Source organism: Hylobates moloch, unplaced genomic scaffold (assembly GCF_009828535.3).
Source record: "Hylobates moloch isolate HMO894 unplaced genomic scaffold, HMol_V3 SCAFFOLD_3, whole genome shotgun sequence".
Taxonomy (NCBI): domain Eukaryota; kingdom Metazoa; phylum Chordata; class Mammalia; order Primates; family Hylobatidae; genus Hylobates; species Hylobates moloch.
In genome coordinates, this window is record NW_026652278.1 from 88,111,934 (window position 1) to 88,135,096 (window position 23,163).

Consider the following 23,163-nt stretch of genomic DNA (forward strand, 5'->3'; position numbering starts at 1 on the left):
TTTTACACTGTTGGTGGGACTGTAAACTAGTTCAACCATTGTGGAAGTCAGTGTGGCGATTCCTCAGGGATCTAGAACTAGAAATACCATCTGACCCAGCCATCCCATTACTGGGTATATACCCAAAGGACTATAAATCATGCTGCTATAAAGACACATGCACACGTATGTTTATTGCAGCACTATTCACAATAGCAAAGAGTTGGAACCAACCCAAATGTCCAACAACGATAGACTGGATTAAGAAAATGTGGCACATATACACCATGGAATACTATGCAGCCATAAAAAACGATGAGTTCATGTCCTTTGTAGGGACATGGATGAAAGTGGAAAACATCATTCTCAGTAAACTATCGCAAGGAGCAAAAACCAAACACCGCATGTTCTCACTCATAGGCGGGAATTGAACAATGAGAACTCATGGACTCAGGAAGGGGAACATCACACTTCGGGGACTGTTGTGGGGTTGGGGGAGGGGGGAGAGACAGCATTAGGAGATACACCTAATGCTAAGTGACGAGTTAATGGGTGCAGGAAATCAACATGGCACATGGATATATATGTAACAAACCTGCACGTTGTGCACATGTACCCTAAAACCTAAAGTATAATAAAAAAAATATATAGAAAAATGATTCAAAAATAGTAATTTGTTTACAAAAAACCCATAAATATAGGATATATAAGCTCATTAGTAATCTGAAAAATGCATATTAAAATGACAGGGTTTTCACAGAAGTCAGATTGGCAAGAAGTCTAAAGTCCGACAACACCCAAGTGTCAGCAAGGAAGCAGAGTGAGTGGCAGTCTCATGTGCGGTACCACAGATGAAAGGAGGGAATTGTTCAAGCAGAGCTATGTTAAGGGCATGCAGACCATTCAGCCTTCTTCTGGATACTCTGAATCTTATCTCTGGATGAAGCAAGACCACTGAAAAACTGTCCACTTGAACCCCAATGTTTTAATCTCCTGAAAGACTTCTCTTTGAATCCTCTTTTGCTGTCAGAAAGATCAGAGGCAAATCTGCAGCTCCACTTGGATAATCTGGGACATTACAGGACCTGCATGTATTGAAAACTGACTTTGCTCAGTTACTGACCTCCTACTTTATAGTTTCCCTGATGTTGAGTTTTATCTATTTCTGTTTTTTCTATTTTAATTTCTGTTCCCTATAAGGGAACACAAACTCCACTGTAAAACAAAGTGGGAATAAACAACTCGCCTGGGATCTGTTTGTTTCTTGTTACTCATGGAGAATGGAAGACAATTATAAAGGTAAAGCTGCGGAAGAAGGAAAGAGAATGAGATCCTGTGCAACCTGGCTGCCATGCAGCTTGCATACTCACCCGCCTAGAAAACTTGCATGCAAGGCCCCTGGGGGCAAAGTCCCTTTAACCCTAAGAACAGGAGAGACGCTGTGGAGGAACACCCACATGTCCATGCTGTCTCTGACAGGTCACCAAAAGTTTAGACATGTAATTTTTCATTAGATCAGTGTAAAAATTTTCATTAGATCAGTGTAAATATTTCATTAGATCAGTGTAAATATTTCATTAGATCAGTGTACTAATTCATAAAAAATGCATGTTCCCCTCCCATTGGCTAAAAGAAAAATTTAAAACAACAGAGAATCAATCAAGCAAATTACAACACAGAAAAGAAAAACTGCACCGTCATTAAAACACTGGAAAAAAATGCCCTGGCTGTACTGTTTCTCAGCCTTCCTAATGATAGTACTTGTCTCTTCAGTTAGAAAATCCTCCTCAACACTTCCAGAAAACAGATGTGGGTGCTTTAGTTGTTTATTTTAACTCAGTTGCAGTTTCTCAAAAGGATCTTTTTAATTTTAAAAACTTGATGTGGCTTAATTGTTTAAGACTGGATGGCACTTAGACTTTTTTGTTTTTTGTTTTGAGACAGGGTCTGGCTCTGTTGCCCAGGCTGGAACACAGTGGCATGATTCACAGCTCACTGCAGCCTTAAACTCCTGGGCTGAAGCTCAAGTGATCCTCTGGTCTTGGCCTCTTAAGTAGGAGGACTACAGGTGTGCACCACCACAGCCAGATAATTTTTTTTTTTTGTAAAGACCGGGTCTCACTATGTTGCCCAGGCTGGTCTTGAATTCCTGGACTCAAGCAGACCTCCCACGTCGGCCTCCCAGAGTGCTGGGATTACAGGCATGAGCCACCAAGCCCAGCCCTAATGAGTTATTTTCTGAGTATGCCACTAACAAATGAAATGATTAAATAAGTCACATCTTCTAGGCCCATTTTTTGACCTTTATACAACACTGTCACCTGACTTTCATAACATCAGAATAGGAACAATGATGCATCTCCACAGGCTGCAAAGACAGTGAGTAGACAGGAAGGGAGCAGGCTGATGGAGGAGCACAGGGATGAGTTCCCTATCTGGGCGATGCCTTTCCCAGACTGTGTCCTTACAGTCCTCACAGTGGGCAGTGACGTGTCCTCTCCTGTGCTGCCTGCCCCTTGCTCACGCTGGCAGCCTAATTCCTCCTGAAAGCCCATCCACTGGACAGTCTGCACATGGTTTCTGCATGTGCTGACATCACCAAGTGTTACTTAACTGTACAGGATCGCCAAGAATGTCTTCAGCGAACAGGCAGTTCCGACATGCTCTTTCCGGGCCTTTTCCACTCTGCTCTGAGGCTCTGCTGAAAGGTCTCAGATCAGAAGTGTGGCCTTCCACGTGGGTTCTTAGGGACTACACCTTATTACCTCAAAAGCTACTTTATTCCAAGGATGCTGGGACAATGGGACAAAGTAAATTTAGTTGGAACCTTCAATCTGACCTTCAGATAACACACTTTCCCTGAGAATCAAGGCCTGGGCCATCCATGAATTCAAACAAAGTCCCCCAAGGACAAATGCTGGACAAGGCTTACCTGGCTTAGAAACTTCAATCATACTTCCTGACCCTGGAGATCAGAAGAAACATCAAGAATCCTGGAAACACATGGGCCAAGTTTCCTGTGAAGGCACATCAGTGCTCAATGCTGTGAACAACAATGTTGGGTTTTAGACACGGTGGATAATTAAAAAGAACAAGGAGACATGAAGAACAGAGTTCAAAAACTAGGTTCCTGCAGCTGCTGGTTATACGATCTTGGGTCAGTCACTTCACCTCCCTAAACTTGTTTCCTTTTTCTTTTTCTTTCTTTTTTTTTTTTTTTTTTTTGAGACAGGGTCTCTCTCTGTCACCTGGGCTGGAGTGCAATGGCACGATCTTGGCTCACGATTACCTTCGCCTCCCCAGCTCAAGCGATATTTCAGAGTGCAGTCTACTACATTAACTGTACCTGAGGGTGGTGGTTTGAATATCTATCTTGTTATAACATCAAACTTCAGTTCATAAATTGAGGATTTTCAGGAATACTTTTTCAGCCTTGTAACTAGCATTACTACTTAATTACTGAGTAGAAAACATAGTTATATATTATTAAAATGATTATTTGAATTATAATAGTGAATCTTATTTATTTTATTTATTTATGTATTTATTTATTTATTTATTTGAGACAAGGTCTCACTCTGTCACCCAGACTGGAGTGCAGTCTTGCGATCTCGGCTCACTGCAACCTCCACCTCCCAGGCTCAAGTGATCCTCCCACCTCAGCCTCCCGAGTAGTTAGGACTACAGGCACCTGCCACCATACCTGGCTGATCATTTTTTAATTATTTGTACAGACAAGGTCTTGCCATGTTGGCCAGGCTGGTCTTGAACTCCTGGGCTAGAGTGATCCATTTACCCTGCCTGGGTCGCCCAAAGTGCTGGGATTACAGGCATCAGCCACCGCACCCAGCCTGATATTAATAATGTGAATCTTAATATCAAGGATGGGTTATCCAATCATTGACAAAGTTTCCAAGTCCATAAAATAAGAGTATCGTTCATTCACAAGCACTAAAGCAATGGAGTTCATTCTTCTTTAATAGCTAAAATTGTATAATGATAATAAACATTATTTATACTTTATTTTGTATATCAGCTTATAAATTCCGATTCATTACAATTTTATTTTAATTTAGAAGGAATCATATTATGTCATTCTGTGTTCCACTCCTAAAAAAGGATATAGTTACTAAGTTGTATTAGGCCAATGCTCCCACTTCAACACCTAGAAAAAAACTAGACAAATAATAACAGTTGTATTTTTTGTATTTTCAAAGATGTCAGAGAGTGGTAGAAGTAATGAGGATAACAGAAATTCAATTCTAGAGAGGAGGAGCCCTGCCTGGGATTTCTAGCTTTTTCTTCACTAGGTCATTTACCATTTCTCCACATGGGCTGAACCTAGGCAGAGAGTACACTATTGAGTTGCCAGTGTAATTCAATAGGAAAAGATGATCTGTACAATAAATGATGGTACAATTGAATATCTGAATGCTAGTACTAATGAAAAGAAACTGGGGATAGCCATATTAATTTCAGACACAGCAGACTTTAAAGCAGGTTATCAGAGATATATGATATATGCTCAACCAATCAGAAGCAGCCAACTAACTTACATAACTAGGGACTTTCCAATGGAATAGACCAAATAAGGCAACTGTACAACTGTAACCCATCAAATACTTTATTTCCACATTCACTCTGTAAAAACCTGTCCCTTATGCTTCTTTTGGTTTGGTGTTTCTTGATTTGCAAATTGCTGTTTGCTCAAATAAACTCTCCAAAATTTTTCATCATGTCTGTTTTTCTTGTAAGAGGACTATATAAGGGATCATTGGGTCAATGTGCATGATGGAGCCATTCTCTGGGATAGAGAAATTGTATAAAATATTCTAACTTAATAATACTCTTTTTGCATCATTCTAAAAAAAGTGTTGGGTGGTTACCTACACAATGTTAAGAATATTCACCAATAGTATATTTTATATATATAGATACACACACATATGCATATGTGTGTATACATACATATGGTACAGTATTCAGATTCTTGCATTTGCAGGACAAATATGAATACATGCAGTACAAACATTTACATATGAACATTTGTGTACAAGCATTTGAGTATCTGTTTTCATTTCTCTTGGGTATATTTCTAGGAGTAGAATTGTTGAGCAAGATGGTAAAGTTGTTTAACACTTTCAATCTGAACAATATTGCATTGTGTGAACATACTGCAATTTGTTTATCCATTCATCGATCAATGGACACATGGGTTGCTTTCACTTTTTGGCTTTTGTGAATAATGCTGCCATAAACGTGGGTGTGAAAATATCTTTCAGAATCTGCTTTCAATTATTTTGGGTATACACTCAGAAGTGGAATTGCTGGGTCATATAGTAATTCTATTTCTAATTTTTTGAGCAACTGCCATAATAGATGCACCATTTTCCATAGCAGCTGTACCATTTTACATTCCTATCAACAATGCACAAGAGTTTCAACTTCTCCACATCCTCAACTACACTTGATATTTTTTATTCCTATCTCCTTTCTTTCTCCCACCCTTCCTTCTTTTGATAGTAGGTGGTATCTCATTGTGGTTTTAATATGCATTTCCTTAATAACTAGTGATGTTGAATATCTTTTCATATGCTTATGGGCCATCTGAATATCTTTTTTTTTAATGTCTACTCAAGTCCTTGGCCCATTTTTTAATCAATTTGTTCATTTTGTTGTTGTTTTTAGGAGTTATCTATATATTCTGAATATTAATCTCTTAACAAATATGTGTTTTGCAAACATTTTTTCCCATTCTGTGTGTTGCCTTTTCATTCTGTCGATAGTGTCCTTTAAAAAACATAAAAGCATTATAAATTTTGATAAAGTAAAATTTGTCTATTTTTTCTTTTGTGGCTTGTGCTTTTGGTGTCATATGCAAGAAATCATTACCAAATCCAGTGTCATCAAGCTTTCCCCCTATGTTTTCCTCTGGGAGCTTTACAATTTTAACTCTTACATGTAGGCCTTTAATCCATGTTGAGTTACTTTGAGAACATGGTGTTAGGTAAAAATCCAACTTCATTCTTTTGCATGTCAATACCCAGTTTTCCCAGCATTTTTTTTTTCTTTTTTTGAGACAGAGTCTCACTCTGTCGCCCAGGCTGGAGTGCAGTGGCCCAGTCTCTGCTCACTGCAAACTCTGCCTCCAAGGTTCAAGTGGTTCTCCTGTCTCAGCCTCCCGAGTAGCTGGGATTACAGGTATGTGCCGCCACACCCGCCAGCATCATTGTTTTAAGACTGCCCTTGCCATTAAATGGTCTTGGTATGCTTGTCTAAAACCATTTACCCATATTTTTTAGGGTCTCTTGGCTTTCTATTCTTTTCATTGTTCTACATATCTGTCTTTATAGCAGCACCACACTATTACACTATTATGATTTATAGCTTTGTAATAACTCTTGAAATCAGGAGTTGTGACAGCAGGAGGTGCGAGACCTCCAATGTTGTTCTTTATTAAAATTATTTTGACTATCGGGGCTCCCTTTGGATTCCATATAAGTTTTTGGATATATTTTTCTACTACTGCAAAAACATCTTTGGTATTTTGATAGAGATCGCATTGAAGCTGTAGATTGCTTTGGGTAGTACTATATAATATCTTAACAATATTAGGTCTTCCTATCAATGTACATGAACGGATTTACACATCTCCATTTATTCTTTAATGCATTTCAGCAACATTTTGTAGTTTTCAGTGTACAAGTCTTTTGCCTCCTTGATTTATCTTTTTTGATGCTATAGTACCTTAAATTGTTTTCTGAATTTCCTTTTAGGATTTTTTATTGTTAGTATATACAAACCCAATTGATTTTTGTGTGTTGATTTTGTATTCTGCTCCTTTGCTGAGTCCATTTATTCTAACCATTTTTAGTGGATGGACTCTTTAGGGTTTTCTACAAATAAAATCATGTAAGAACACAAAAAAATTACTTCTCTCCAATCTGTATGCCTTTTATTTTTTATTGCCGAATTGCTCTGGCTAGAACTTCCATATTATGCTGAATATAAACTTTCAGTCTTTTACCCCTAAGTATGACATTAGCTGTGTATTTTTAATATATGGTTTTTATTACATTGACGTAGCTTCCTTCTATTTCCTTCTATGTTGATTTATCACATGTGCATTGCTCATCATGAAAGAGTGTGGAAATATGTCAAATGGTTTCTCTTCATCAATTGACATTATGTTTTTCCCTCCATTCTATTAATGTGATGTATTACATTAGTTGGCTTTCATATTTTGAGCCATCCTTGTATTACAGAAATAAATAGAAAAAATTCCTGCTTGGTCATGGTATATAACCTTTTTTTCTTATTCATGCTTGGTCATGGTATATAACCATTTTTTCTTTTCTTTTCTTTTCTTTTTTCTGAGACAGAGTCTCACTCTGTCGCCCAGGCTGGAGTGGAGTGCAGTGATGTGATCTCAGCTCACTGCAACCTTCACTGCCCGGGTTCAAGTGATTCGCCTGCCTCAGCCTCCTGAGTAGCTGGGATTACAAGCATACCCCACCACACCTGGCTAATTTTTTGTATTTTTAGTAGAGATAGAGTTTCGCCATGTTGGCCAGGCTGGTCTTAAACTCCTGGCCTCAAGTGATCCACCTGCCTTGGCCTCCCAAAATGCTGAGATTACAGGCAGGAGCCACCATGCCCAGCTGGTACAAAATCTTTTTAATATGCTGCTGAACTCAGTTTGCTAGTATTTGTTGAAGATTGTTGCATTAGGGTTCATAAGGGATATTACTGTGCAGTTTTATTCTCATGTAGTATCTTCGAATGGCTGTGATATGAAAGTAATACTAACCTCACAGAACAAATTTGGAAGTGTTCCCTTCATTTTAATTTTTTGGAAGAGCCTAAAAAAGACTAATGTTAGTTGGTCTTTAAATGTTTGGTAGAATTCACCAAGGAAGGCATCAGGTCTGGGGCATTTCTTTGTCAAGAGTTTTTTTTGATTACTGATTCAGTCTGCTTATTAATTATGTACCTACATAATTTTCTATTTCTTCATGAGTCAGTATTGACTTATGCCAATGATATTGTATTCCTAGATATTGAGCCATTCCCATGTTACCCAATTTGTTGTAGTAAGTTGTTCCTAGTACTTTCTTATATTTTATTTCTGTAGAATCAGTATTTATATCCCTGTCTTCATTTCTGACTTTAGTAGTTTGAGTCATTTTCTTAGTCTAGTTAGCTAAGGGTTTGTCAATTTTGTTGTTGATCTTTTCAAACAACCAATTCTTGGTTTAGTTGATTTTCTCTATTGTTTTTCTATTCTTTAATTTGTTGTCTCTGCCCTAATCTTTATTTCCTTCCTTCTGATACCTTTGAGCTTAGTTCTATTTATTTATTTACTTGTTTGTTTTTATTTTTTGAGATGGAGTCTAGTTCTGTCACTGAGACTGGAGTGCAGTGGCATGATCTCGGCTCACTGGAGCCTCCACCTCCCAGGTTCAAGTGATTCTCCCACCTCAGGCTCCTAAGTAGCTGAGATTACAGGCGCCCGCCACCATGCCTGGCTAATTTTTGTATTTTTAGTAGAGACAAGGTTTCACCATGTTGGCCAGGCTGGTCTTGAACTCCTGACTTGAAGTGATTCACCCGCCTTGGCCTCCCAAAGTGCTGGGATTACAGGCATAAGCCACTGCTCCCAGCCTTTAGTTAGTTCTTTTCCTGGGTCCTTAAGATGTAATGTTAGATAACTGATCTGAGATTTTTCTTCTTTTTAAATGTAAGCACCTACAGCTATAAATATCCCCTTTAGCACAACTTTTGCTGCATCCCATAAGTTTCTGTACGTTTTGTTTCTGTTTTCAGTCATCTCTAAGTATTTTTCAATTTCCCTTGTGATTTTTTTCTTTTACTCATGGATTGTTTAAAGGTATATTATTTATTTCCACAAATTCATAAATTTTCCAGTTTTCCTTTTATTATTATTTTCTAACTTCATACTGTTGTGGTCATAGAATATACTTTTTATAATATCTATCTTTTAAAACCTATTGAGACTTAATTTGTGACTGAACATATGGTTTACCCTGGAGAATAACTCATGTGCATTTGAGAAGAATAGGTATTCTGTAGTAGTTGTTGTTCGATATAGTGTTGTGTACTACTTGATCCTAAAAGGGAGTATTGAAGCAAATTTTAAAATGCAGACCAGGTCTGGATAATCCCAGAGCAGACAAAGCCAGTTAGGCCCTAAAAATAACCTTAACCTTGATTGAACTGCAAACATAATTTAACTTAGATGTCTGTTCAATCAAGTTGGCTTATTGTGTTTTTAAGTCCTATGTTTCCTTACCTTCTGTCTGGTTGTTCTATCCATTACTGGAATGACATATTGAAGTTTCCAACTATTATAGTAGAACTGTCTATTTTTCCCTTTAGTTCTGCAATTTTCACTTCATTTATTTTGACGTTATCTTATTAGGTGCATAAATGTTCATTACTGTTATATCTTCTTGCTGTATTGAACTTTTATTAACATACAATATCCTTATCTCTTGTGACCTTTTTGATTTAAGGCCTATTTTGTCTCATGTCAACATACAGTTGATCCATGAACAACATGGGTTTAAACTGCATGGGTCTATTATATATGGAGTTTTTCCAACATATTGGAAAAGTTTTTGGAGATTTGTGACAATTTGAAAAAAAACTTGCAGATAAACCATGTGGCCTAGAAATACTGAAAAAAATTAAGCAAAAGCGCTATGAAATAAATGTATAACATATCTGAAGATACTAGTCTATTTTATCATTTACTATCCAGAAATACACAAATTTCCTATAAAAAGTTAAAATTTATTAAAACATACACAAATAAAGACTCTACATGGTACCATTAGCTGTCAAGAGAAATAGTAACAGACGTGAAGAGGTAGTATTAAATCATAACTGCATAAAATTACCTGTAGTATATACTATACTACTATAATAATTTCATAGCCAAGTCCTGTTGCTATTGTGGTGAGCTGAAGTATCAGCTTATATCATGTAAAGCTAATCATCTCTGTGTGAGCAGTTCATTTCTCCAGTAAACTGCATATGACAGTAAAAGAAATCTCTTACAGTTTTCACGTTTTTCACCATTTTTAGTGCTTTTCCATAAACACTGAATAACACTATTGAACCCATATGAAGTACCACTAGTGATGCTGGAAGTGCTCCCAAGGAGCAGAGATTGCTTAATATGTACTTTAGATTGAGGTCTGCAGCTGTGGATACCCACTATTTCAAGATAATTGAATCCAGTGTAAGAACCACTGTAGAAAAAGAAAATTTATGAAGCTGTCACTGCAGCTGTGCCACAGGTGCAAAAACTTTGCACTTTTAGCAAAATACCTTGTAATCTCATATTGAAAATGCAGTTTTTATGTGGCTGCAGGATTGCCATAAGGCATACCTATAGACTCTAATGCAATTTGAGAAATAGTGAAGTTATATGACAACTTAGAGCAAAAAATAAATAAATAAAATAAAAAATAAAAAAAAATCATGAAGGATTTAAAGCTAGAGAATTTAAAGCCAGCAAAGAATGGCTTGATAGTTTTAGGAAGATGTTTGGCTTTAGAAATTTCTAGGCTGGGCGCAGTGGCTCATGCCTGTAACCCCAACACTTTGGGAGGCAGAAGTGGACAGACTGCTTGAGCCCAAGAGTTCAAGACCAGTCCGGGCAACATGGCAAAACCCTGTCTCTACATTAAAGCCCTGTTCAAGCAGATATCCTTCCTCCTCAATGATTTTCTTTCTTCCTTTTTTTGAGACAGGGTCTTGTTCTGTCACCCAGGCTGGAGTGCAGTGGAGCAGTCATGGCTCACTGCAGACTTGACCTCCTGAGATCAATCGACCCAATCACCCCAGCCTCCCGAGTAGCTGGGACTAGAGGCATGTGCCACCACGCATTGCTAATTTTTGTATTTTTTGTAGAGAAAGAGTTTCACCATGTTGGCCAGGCTAGTCTCAAACTCCTAACCTCAGGTGACCTGCCTGCCTTAGCCTCCCAAAGTGCTGGGATTAGTCGTAAGCCACCGTGCCCAGCTTCAGTCTTTTTTATTTCTGTTCCTTAAATTTGATTTCAATGACCCTATCTTCAAATTCACTCATTCTTCTGCTTGCTCAAATATGCTTTTAAATCCCTCTAGCAAATTTATTGTACTTTTCAGCTCCCCAGAATTTGTTTTCTCTATCTTTATTGACGTTTCCATTTTGTTTACAGTTTTCTTGACTTTGTCCACATTATCTTTTAGCTCTTTAAACATCTTTAAGACAGTGTTTTTAATTTGTGTGGTAAGCCCACAATCTGGTCTTTTTCAGGGACAGTTTCTTTTCTTTTTTGCTTTCAATTAGTCATACTTTCTTGTTTCTTTGTTCATCTTGTGATTTTTTTGTTGTTGTTGAAAACTGGACATTTGAAATTTATGGTGTGGTATCTCTGAAGATCAGATTCTCCCCATTACCCAAGGTTTGCTAGGCTTTTTGTTCTCATTCATTTACTTAAAACAAATAGTTACAGGGTATCTGCATATTAAAGATTAGCCTGAGTTGTAAACTTAATCTCTTCTGAGGTCATTTCTGAGCCTGGACCTTTTCCTGGGCATGCGTGGCAACTTTCTAAATTCCTCTGTATATGTGGTTGCTAGAGGTCCCAGTCCTTACATTTCTGGTTCTGATAATGGAAAAAAAAAAAAAAAAAAAGAGAGAGAGACAGAGAGGAATGAGGGGGAAAAGCACCAAGTCTTTAATCCCCAGGAATTCACTTCATCTAAAACATGGGTGCTAGAAAGAACCATTTCACTTTCTCCAACCTAGGCTCTGGGCATGGTTCAGAAATTTTGCCAAGAGTAGGGGATGAGGGGCAGGGGGAAAGCAATTCATTAAATCAAAACAGCATCTCTCCAGTGAATAAGGGGAAGGGCTTGCAACAATGGCAATGAGTTACAATAGCTGCTCATCTCTGTGTTTACACCTCCATGTCTGCACCTCCATGATCAGAAGGAGCAATCAGTGACTAGAGCACAGTTCCCCAATATTCGCAGGACAGGGCCCTTAATGCCTATCCTGGCTTCAGCAAGCTGCTTCAGGAACACATACAAAGCTGCTGGGGGTGGGTGATGGGTAGCCACTACCATGCTCAGGGCTAAAATTAACCACATGTAATCACAATTTGCCGCACAAGCCTTCCTACAGGAACAGCTTCTGAGGTCAGTATTGGAGGTTTGTTCTGACACCAGGGGGGCCTATTATTAGTTGTCTTTCATTGGTTCACCTCTGGTAAACATGTGGCCTATGTTTAGCTTGGAACTCTCACTGAAGCTGTCAGCTTCTTCTTGTTTTTCATCAAAATCTCGTTTTTGAGTGCCCTTAGATTTGACCTTTCCTGTACACTCATTCAAATAAGGTCAGTTCATTATCAGAGCTTTTGACCTCTTGATTTTATGAATTGTTTTCCCCACTTGGTGAAATCTCTGAGCCATGCCCCAGAGGCTAAGGTGGAAAGAGTGGAATGATTATTTCTAGCACCCATGTTTTAGGAGAAGGGTGCTGGGTAGGGAGGGTAGGAGGGTGCTGGTCTTCTTGGCTTTCCTCTTCTGGCTTGGAACCTCCACCCTACTGAGTCAAAGTAAGGGTAACTGGGCCCCTATATTTTCAGGACACCATGCGTGAGATAGAGACTGTGTCATGTGAATAGTGTCTGTGTGGAAGGGAGGCCGGGATTTCTCCTCAGCTGTACTGACTTGCAATTTAGCCTCTTAAACAACTTGCAGGAGATGAAATACTAGCAGCCTGCCCCTCCCGTGTAGATTCCACTGCCCTCAAATGGGAGCTGGGAGGCAAGGGAGCTGTTTTCTTGGCTGCACACACTTAGAGTTTGTCATATTGACCTGGGAGGAAGACGGGAGGGCACTGGTTGTGGTTCAAATACCACAGACTCTCACTGTTCCTAATGACTTTTAGTAGATTTTCTTGAATAAGTAGTGCTTAGTTGCTGTATGCCCTAAGAACCACTTCCAAAGACCTATATAATTTTCTTTTTTTTGCATGGATGAACCTTTATTTTTTTAAAAAAATAGCACTTCAAATAAATTAAAAGGGACAACCGTCAAGTGTTCAAATTGTGAAGAAATAGTTGAAAACCTAGAGAGACTCCAAGCTGCAGTCTTCTAACGTCATTCTTTGTCCAATGGCAAAAACCCACACATCTCAGTACTCCCACTGAATTTTTTCCCTACTGAGACGAGGGAAGCAATTGCAAATAGGAGACCAGACAGCAGAGAAAGCTGCATCTGATTGGAATGAACATTGCCACGTACTTCCTAATACGGGTTTCACTTTACGAACAAATGTATTCTTTCAAAAATAAAAAAGGGGAGACGAAAGCTGCATGTTTTTAAAAATTAAATTTAGGGATAAAACACTAACTCTAGTGCCTTTAATAGGCAAAGCATTTTTTTTCCTCCGAAGTCAAACACCATCCCCAGCTGAGCCTTTGGGCTACAAACTTTTTAGAATATGTTACCTAAACTTTATTAAAAGAACAAGTTTAAATATAGACACTGGACTAGCCTAGTCTGTATTTTTTTTTTTTGAGACAGAGTGTCACTCTGTCGCCCAGGCTGGAGTGCAGTGGTGTGATCTCGGCTCACTGCAAGCTCCACTTCTCAGGTTCACGCCATTCTCCTGCCTCAGCCTCCCGAGTAGCTGGGACTATAGGTGCCCGCCACCACGCCTGGCTAATTTTTTGTATTTTTAGTAGAGACAGGGTTTCACCATGTTAGCCTGACCTTGTGATTGCCTGCCTCGGCCTCCCAAAGTGCTGGGATTACAGGCGTGAGCCACCGTGCCCGGCCATCTTGTCTGTATTTTCAAGTCCACATTCTTCATCTGAAGCATTGCATCAGAGACCCCCCTGAGTCTGCATGTTTTCAAGTTCACAGTACATGGAACCAGTTTTTCTTTTTAATTTTTTCCTCACTCAGAGCAGCCACACACAGTGGCCATTAACATCAGAACCTCGTGCAGGGCCTTTTCCTATGAGGCCTGGCCGGAGCTGCCCATGGTTTCTCCTTAAAGAGAATCCGTGCTGTCATGCTCAATGGATGGGAAAAAAGCAAGAAAATAAGCACCTGGTTCAGGTTTCATCAGATCCATTCAGATTATCTACGTTCCAAACCTGCTGCTAAATGCCATTTGTCCACTTTGTGTGTGTTGAACAGTTCGTGGCCTTGGAGTCAGTCTCAATTTGAAGAACAGCTATTGGACACCCCAGAAGTTGATGCAATAGCAGCTCCAGCAGGGCTACTCACAGAGACCAATTTTCGGATATGATGCAGCAAGTAGGGGGTCACAGGCCAGTTGCTGGGCATCAATGCAGTCCTCCTGTCGGTAGGCCAAACATCATCGAATAAACGCCTTGGCTTCAGGTGTTACTACTCGTTTTGGTGGGAAATGCACTTCCGCAGCTTTAAGAATAGTATTCTCTTGTAGGATGTCTTGCTGAGACCGGTTATGGCCAAAAGGCTTCCCTCCAGAAAGACAATGATAGAAGATCACACCCACTGACTACACATCAACTTTGAGATCTTTGGTGGTTCTTTCTCAACCACAAAACTCTGGTGGTAAATTGCAATAAGTACCAGCACTTTGTGATGTCAGCTCCATGCCACCCACTGAATTGTAGCTATCATCATCCACGATCTTTGAAAGACCAAGCTCTATAATTTTTCTCTCTCCACACGCTGTACCATTTACTAAAAGAATATTCCCTGGTTTGAGGTCATAGTGTTATGATGGGAGGTTTTATTTTATTTAAGTACTTTAAAGCATTCACAATCTGCATGATAATGGACCAGGCCTCTTTCTCTGACATTAATTTGTGCTGTTTCAGATAGAAGTTTAGATCATTTCCCTCACAGTATTCTAACACTGTACAAAACGAGTCAGTATCCAGTGAAAAGTAATCATACAGCTTAATTATTCCGGGATGATCCAGTTCTTTATGAATCCAGTATTCCCTACATGCATGCTTGTGGTAATTCTCCTTTTTCTCATCTCTCCAGTTTTTATTTAACTGGTGAATTTTCACAGCTATGTATCTTTGCTCTGTTAGTTCAAATGCCTTGTAAACTTCACTGAAACCTCCTCTACCCAAAAGATGTAACAACAAATATCTGTCATTTAGCATTGGATGATCTTTAAATTGTGAGTTATCTTCATTATGTATCCTTTTTAGTTCCTTGATACGTAGATTTCTAACCCTTTCTAGCCTTTCCAGCTCTGCCTGGATCTCTGCTTCCTCCTTTTTAAGATGAGCTAACCAGAGTTTGAAGATGTCTTCTTGTTCATGGTATTCTGCTAATGTTAACGTTTCATTTTCAGCTCTATTGGTCTTGCTTTTCCACTGTTTCTGCTCATTGGTTGCAGGAGGGTCCTGACCCATGGCAGGAGGTTTCCGCTTTGCTAACATTTTCCGTTGTCTTTCTATCTCTTCCCTCTCTGAATTTATCCTTTCCTGATGCTTGATAAGATTCTGAAAAGCATAACCATCTGCCCATTGTTCAGTAAACGAGGCCCCATGTCAGACAGTAGTAAAGTGGCCCAATCTCAAGTGGTCTTGCATGCTCTTATCTCTACATGCCATCTTCTCTTTTTGTTTTTTCTACAAGGACTTTCTTGCTCATTGTCACACATCTATTTAATCATCCTTGTATCTCTGTAGCATCTTTTGCTGTTCATCAATCTGCTGTGTCAAATCACAGTTGGCTCTTAATAAATCATCTATTCTTCCCTCCTTCTTAAGTCAGAATTCTTACTGTTTTCTAGTGCAGATATTTTTTCTATTGTGAGGTCAGACTGGGTCTGTCTGTGCCAGATGGAGATCTGTTTTTGGGAGCTGCAGGAATGCTCTGTGTTGCCAGATCCCGTAGATGAGGGACTGTTTTGCTGAGCTGAAACAGAAGTGAAGCAGAGGCCAGCTCCCCTTTTTGCCAGCTGCTCTGGGTCAAGCCAAGGTTTTGTTAGCGTTGCTGACATGAGGCTGTTGGCAGAGCAGACTGCTCCTCCATCACCTCCTTTGCAGCACTGCCATCTAAACCACAGAGGGGCTGTTCTACTTGTCACAGTAAGGGATTGGATAAGGAATGTTGTGGTGAGGATTGTGCAACTGGTGGAACACTTCTGCCAGGGCTGGTTCCTGGCCCGCTTCCCCCAGCAAACTCAAGGTAATCACTGGGCCGGGCGCGGTGGCTCACGCTTGTAATCCCAGCACTTTGGGAGGCCGAGGCGGGCGGATCACGAGGTCAGGAGATCGAGACCACGGTGAAACCCCATCTCTACTAAAAATACAAATAAAAAATTAGCCGGGCGTGGTGGCGGGCGCCTGTAGTCCCAGCTACTCGGAGAGGCTGAGGCAGGAGAATGGCGTGAACCCGGGAGGCGGAGGTTGCAGTGAGCCGAGATTGCGCCACTGCACTCCAGCCTGGGCGACAGAGCGAGACTCCGTCTCAAAAAAAAAAAAAAAAAAAAAGTAATCACTGATTTTATGTCCCTTAGCAGTGACTTTCCCTTGGCTAGTTTCATGTGGTTCAGCTTTTCTTTTCTGCTTTTGCTGGTCATTCTTTTTCTCGGGAGTCTCTACTTCTTTATCACTCAAGGATCCCACGCTGCACAATCTCTGGTTGGAAGACTCACTATTAAGTGGTCCCTTTTGTTAAATCTGATGTACTCGCCTTCATTTTGCCTTTTGTTTCCTGATTTTCCAACTCTTGAATATTTCCCATTCTTCTGTTTTGCAATGTATTTATTTCTTCTTGCATATTTATTGTTTTTTCCTCTTTTCTAGTTTTCCTTACTAACACCTACTCTAGTAAACCTGGCCTCCAATAATTCCTGCCGTCGTGGGTCCAGGCTATGCAATTCTTCCATCATTTCTGGCTGGCAGAGCATCTCCTGGGACTAAAGGTGCTCTGGGATCCCAAAGACCTACATAATTTTAATCAGTTATGCTCACTTCACTGAGAAGTAGGTCTACAGAGGTCCTCATGCTGCCATTGTGGAAGTCATGGTAACTTTTTATATTTATTGCCCCACTAGAAAATAAGTTCTATAAAAGCACAGAGTTTTGTCTGTTTCATTTAGAAATAACTCCTAAGCAACTATAAAAATGACTTACACCTATTGGTTGGATGAATATATTTAGGATTTCCTTGGTTATCTTACTTAACTCTCAGAATAACCCCACAAAGTAGGTAGTACTGCCATTCGCATTTAGAGAGGAAGAAACTGAGGTTTTCAGTAGTTAAATTACCTGTCCAGTCACATATTTGTTAAGTGTGGTGGATGTAAATGGAGGCCTCACTGACTTCAAACTCCATGCTCTTCAACAGCGTGCTTTACTATGGACCGCTCACACCCCTCAGTTCAGCTCTTACACGACAGCCTTTAACAACTCTTCAATCACATTCAAGAGCCTCACTCCGCAGTACAGAAAGCTGCAGAGGGGCAGTTCTTCTGGAATTAAGGCCTGCACATTTTACTGAACATACCTGGCCACTTACACAGAGAGCTTTCCTCAAAGAAAGCAACAAAGGCAACCACAGCCAACCCACTGCTCAGTCCCAGTCCCTACCCTTACTCCCTCTTCAACCTTGACCCTGGAGCACAGCCTATCCTCAAAGGCCTTTACCTACATCCAGGACAGGCTTGAAAACACAAGACGCTAATGGATTCCAATGACAGTCATTTGGAGTTTTGGATCCCACCTACTATAAGCTAATCTCACCTTCTTTTCTCTCTAACTACCAAATACCACTGAACTCCCCTCAAACCAATTCCAATTCCAAAGTGCACAAACTTCCTTTCCAGTTCTCTGCCCAGAACCAGTTCTATGCCCAGAACCAGTTCTCCAAAGGATAAAAGCTAAAGACTGGAGCCTCAGTAATAAGCTCCCTCAGAGGCTAGAGACAATATAAGCCCCACATAAGGGGCTATGCCTTCCCCTCCCGGTGTCGTCAGAGGCCCCACTCATCACATTGATGAATTTAGCATCCCATGAGCCACTGTAGACACTCGGTAGCAATCATTCCAAAAGTTGTAATAAGTTGGTGCTGCTCAAATTAATCTCCTCTCCCTGGAGGCCTTGCCCCTTCACAATCACAAAGGACATCGTCTGGAGTGGTCTTAAATAACAGCCTGTGTCTACATAGAAAGCTACCACAAACTGTGTATCCATTTCACTTGTGAACACAGAAAAAAAACATTTAAATAAAGCTGAAAATGAGACCAACAATTAAAGTGTCATCTCCATGACTGTTTTTTTCCAAGGTTGCAAAATATATCAACTTGGAAAAATTACATATAAACAAAAATGAAAAAAAATTCAGAAAACATAATCTAAAAGAAATGATTCATCCTCTCAGTTCACTTTAAGTGCAAAGTCTGACATTTTTACAAAGGGCATGATGCTTTGTGATAGTCTCTTCACTGAACTGTGTACCATGAGAATCTTCAGTGGTAAATATATATTTATTAAATACATATTAATAAAATGTCTCCATTATATTCATTATAATAATACAGTCACGATCAGGGGTGTCCAATCTTGATCAGAGGTGTCCAATCTTTTGTCTTCTGTGGGCCACAATGGAAGAAAGAAATGTCTTTGGCCACATATAAGATACATTAATACTAACAATAGGTGATGAGCTAAAATAAAAATAACACACAAAAAAGCTCATAATGTTTTAAGAAAATTTACAAATTTGTGTTGGGCTGCATTCAAAGTCATCCTGGGCAACATGCAGCCCATGGGCCATAGGTTAGAAAAGCCTGATCAAGATGTTTACATGTTCTAAAAAATATCTAGAATTAAATAAATGTGTGGTCTATGTGAAGGAAACTATAAAACTTGGTCAAGATGTTTACATGTTCTAAAAAACATACAGAATTAAATGTGCAGGCTATGTTAAGGAAACTCTAAAACTTTACTGAATGACAGCTTACAAAATGCAAATAGTGGCCGGGAGTGGTGGCTCACACCTGTAATCCCAGCACTTTGGGAGGCCGAGGTGGGCCAATCATGAGGTCAAGGGATCAAGACCATCCTGCCCAACATGGTAAAGCCCCGTCTCTACTAAAAATACAAAAATTAGCTTGGCATGGTGGCACATGCCTGTAGTCCCAGCTACTCAGGAGGCTGAGGCAGAAGAATTGCTTGAACTTGGGAGGCAGAGTTTGCAGTGATCCGAGATTGCGCCACTGCACTCCAGCCTGGTGACAGAGAGAGACTCTGTCTCAAAAAAAAAAAAACAAAAACAAATAACAGGAACTAATCTTTTTTTTTAACAAAAAAAGAAGCGCATTATGTCACAACATTCCAAACAAATTCTCAACAATGTTCTGTATTTTCAAATCTTTTGTACTGCTGCTAAAACAAATGTAAATTTTATGTGAAATAATGAGGGGCGTCAAGAATTTTGTGAAGATACAGACTAAAGCTTAACTAGAGATGCGACTTCATTGATTGATTTTTGTTGTTGTTGTTGTTGTTGTTTTTTGAGACAGTCTCGCTCTATCGCCCAGGCTGGAGTGCAGTGGCACGATCTTGGCTCACTGCAACCTCCATCTCCTGGGTTTAAGCGATTCTTGTATCTTAGCCTCCTGAGTACCTAGGACTACAGGCACGTGCCACCACGCCTGGCTAATTTTTGTATTTTTAATAGAGAGAAAGTTTCACCATGTTGGCCAAGCTGGTCTCGAACTCCTGACCTAAGGTGATCCACCCACCTCAGCCTCCCAAATTGCTAGGATTACAGGCATGAGCCACCATACCAGGGCAAAGATGCATCTTTAATGGCTAGAATAAACAAAGTATTTTAGAGTCTGAAAAAAAAATATGTAAAGGCCTAAGATCATGTAAGAATTCAGTATATGACAATGGTGGCCATGTCAGTTTTCCAGAAAAATGGAACCAATAAGAAGATGTATATATAGAAAGAGCTTTATGATTAGGAATTGGCTCACCTGATTATGGAGGCTAGCAAGTCCCAAGATCTGCAGGTTGAGTTAGCAAACTCAAGGCCCAGGAGGACTGAGAGTGTTATTCTAGTCTGAAGGCTCAAGACCCAGGAAAAGCTAATGTTTCAATTGAGTCTAAAGGCAGGAAAAAGCTGATGTTCAGTTTGAAGGTCACTGGTAGGAATTCTTACTCATGAGTGTTGGCATTTTTGTTCTATTTAGGCCTTCAATCAATTGGATGAGTCCCACCCACCCTCATCTGCTTTACTTAGTCTACTGATTTAAATGTTAATCTCAACCAATACCCCCTCACAGATATACCCAGAAAAATGTTAAACCAAGCATCTGGGCACCCCATGACCCAGTTAAGTTGATATATAAAATTAACTATCACAATGACATTTCAAAGTAGAGAGAAACAGGCCTATTTAATAAATGGTGTTGGGGTAAGTGGTTCTCTCTGTAGATCACATGGTACATGTAAATGTTTACCTCACATAATAAATATACTTCACATGGAAATATAAAATTTAAACTACCAAAGCATTTAAAAATTATAATGAGCATTTATAATCTTAATGTTAAGACTGCATACCAATTGCAGAGGCAAAAAATTATTTAAAAGCTTTTTTTTTGTTTTATTTGAGAAGGAGTCTCCCTCTGTCGCCCCGGCTGGAGTGCAGTGGTGCAATCTCGGCTCATGGTGAGCTCCACCTCCCGGATTCACACCATTCTCCTGCCTCAGTCTCCTGAGTAGCTGGGACTATAGGTGCCCACCACCATGCCCCGCTAATTTTTTTTTTTTTTTTTAGTAGAGATGGGGTTTCACCGTGTTAGCCACGATGGTCTCGATCTCCTGACCTTGTGATCCGCCCACCTTGGCCTCCCAAAGTGCTGGGATTACAGGCATGAGCCACCACACCCAGCCAAAATTACTTAAAAGCTTGAAGTAATTTGAAAACTTAAAAATCCCCATAGACAAATTTTAAAGTACACCTCCCAAAATGAGAAAGACTATCCTGTTGATATGTTGTTCATAAAGTGAAAAAAGCAATAGTTTCCATTGTTCCTGTAAAAAGGTACACTATGTACTTAGATTTGTAAGAGCACATAAACCAAGAAAACAATAATCTTCCATGACTAGCTATTATAAAATGATGAGCACCTCAATTAAAGTGAGCCTAGTGATATAAGCCAACATTAAGAAAGTGAGGGGTAATCAATATTTTTAAATTGTTAAATGTCTGTAGAAAATTTAGAAACTAAAATGTTTAAGAAATATTTTATCATGTTCTATTAGTAAGGTTGGAATTTTTTTAACTAAAAAAAAGAACGGCACCACTGTGACAATGGTGGGCCCACATTTCCAAATTTTTTCTTTTGTTTTTGAGACAGGGACTTACTCTGCCACCTAGGCTAGAGTGCAGTGACACAATCACAGCTCACTGCAGCCTAAACTTCCCAGGCTTAGGTGATTCTCCCACCTCAGCCTCCGAAGTAACTGAGATTATAGAGTGTGCACCACCACACCCGGCTAATTTTTTATATTTTCTGTAGAGACAGGGTTTCACCATATTGCCCAGGCTGGTCTTGAACTCCTAGGCTCAAGCATTCTTCCCACCTCGGCCTCCCAAAGTGCTGGGATTACAGGCATGAGCCACCCCACCCAGCCGTCACATTTCCAAACTTTGAATGGGAATGAAATCCATACAGACTTCCTGGGGTCAGTTTCATTAGAACTGAAAATAAACTCACCCCTATTAACCAGAGAGTAGACTCTGATAAATTAATTTGAAGATGACAACTTGGTTGCCGTGTGTCTGTGCAGGTGAAAAAAAAAGGGGGAGGAGAGAGAGAGAAAACTTGGAGAAGTGTAGAAAGGTATATGCTCAAAGGTGTTCCTCCATAATGTTCATTTGTAAGAGTAAAAATATGGGAAGCTACCTAAAAGTGAGCCATTGACAGGGTGTAGATAAAATATTGTTGATCCATCAGAGAAATTTTAAGTAGTCATAAAAATGATCCGGTAAGGGTAGAAAAACTAACATGGAAAACTGTTAATCGTGTATTGTAAATGAGCTCACCATATATATTATACTTCCATTGTGTAAGTGTGTGTGTGTGTATCCTGAAATGACACTGAAATATAAGAAGTAAAATAAACCAAAAGCCCGTGACAAAACTATCACAACACACAGAAAACGGAAAGTACTACTTTCCCCACTAATTTTCTCATATAAATAAGTGAAAAAAACACATTTTCAGAGAGTGTAACCCTATGACTTCTGTGGTAGTCATGTCAGTGATTTTAATGTCTATTTTCTGAGTATTATTTCCTCATCATTACCTACTAAACTAACTCCATGTTGTTTCATGGTTAAAGTTTTTCACAGCCTTTGATAGCATCTGACTGTTCTTCTGAAGTTATTGATGTTCAGGTACGTTTTTCATCACTACCACTAACATTACCAGTTTGAAAACTTAGGTAACATTTCCATAGGAACTTTAAAATATTTTTAACTGTAATAACATAACAATAATATCTGTACAAATCACCAAATCATCTGAGAAAACTAAAAACCATACATAATAGTAGTATCAATTCATCTACAGTTAATTTCCTGTGGATGAGCTAATACTACTATTTATTTCTCTTTAGAAGCAATTAAAAATACAACTTAAAACTCTCCAGCCATGCCTGGATCTAATTCCAGGCAACAAATCTCTTAAAATTTTGTATGTATTCTAGCATTTGATTAATATTCTGACCATATTTCTTGATTTGTAATACTCAAATGCCCATAAAACTCCAGTATAAATTCTCTACAGGCACATATATATTGGTTACACTGCATGGAAAAAGGCCCAGACAGAACTAAAAACCAAGTTACTTTAGGGAAGTGAACCAATATGTGGGTGAGGTGGGTTGAAGAAAACTCATCTGTCAAATGCCAAAGAGTATTTATTCTCCCAGTAATGGCAGCTGGTGCAGACATCAGCATAGGGGAATCTAGACCTGAGAAAGCTAAGGAAGTCCCACTATGTCATGGGCACCAGTCATGGCTGCCAAGCTTCTCCAAGTTCGTTTTCTGTTTTAAGGGATGTTATCAGAGATCCATGACAATAGGGCAAGCCTTTACTAGGGGTCTGAGTTGAAGA

At 39.5% G+C, this 23,163-nt stretch overlaps 1 protein-coding gene and 1 pseudogene across 1 annotated transcript in view; both read right to left on the reverse strand.

Moving 5' to 3' along the window:
- ZNF248 (zinc finger protein 248) overlaps positions 1-23,163 on the reverse strand; it is a 76,751-nt gene that overhangs the window by 47,673 nt on the left and 5,915 nt on the right. Inside the window, exon 2 of the mRNA XM_058437024.1 lies at positions 2,912-3,022. The gene's annotated coding sequence lies outside the window, so the exon portion shown is untranslated. The remainder of the gene's footprint in view (positions 1-2,911; positions 3,023-23,163) is intronic.
- LOC116461470 (serine/threonine-protein kinase tousled-like 2) lies at positions 13,832-16,121 on the reverse strand (annotated as a pseudogene).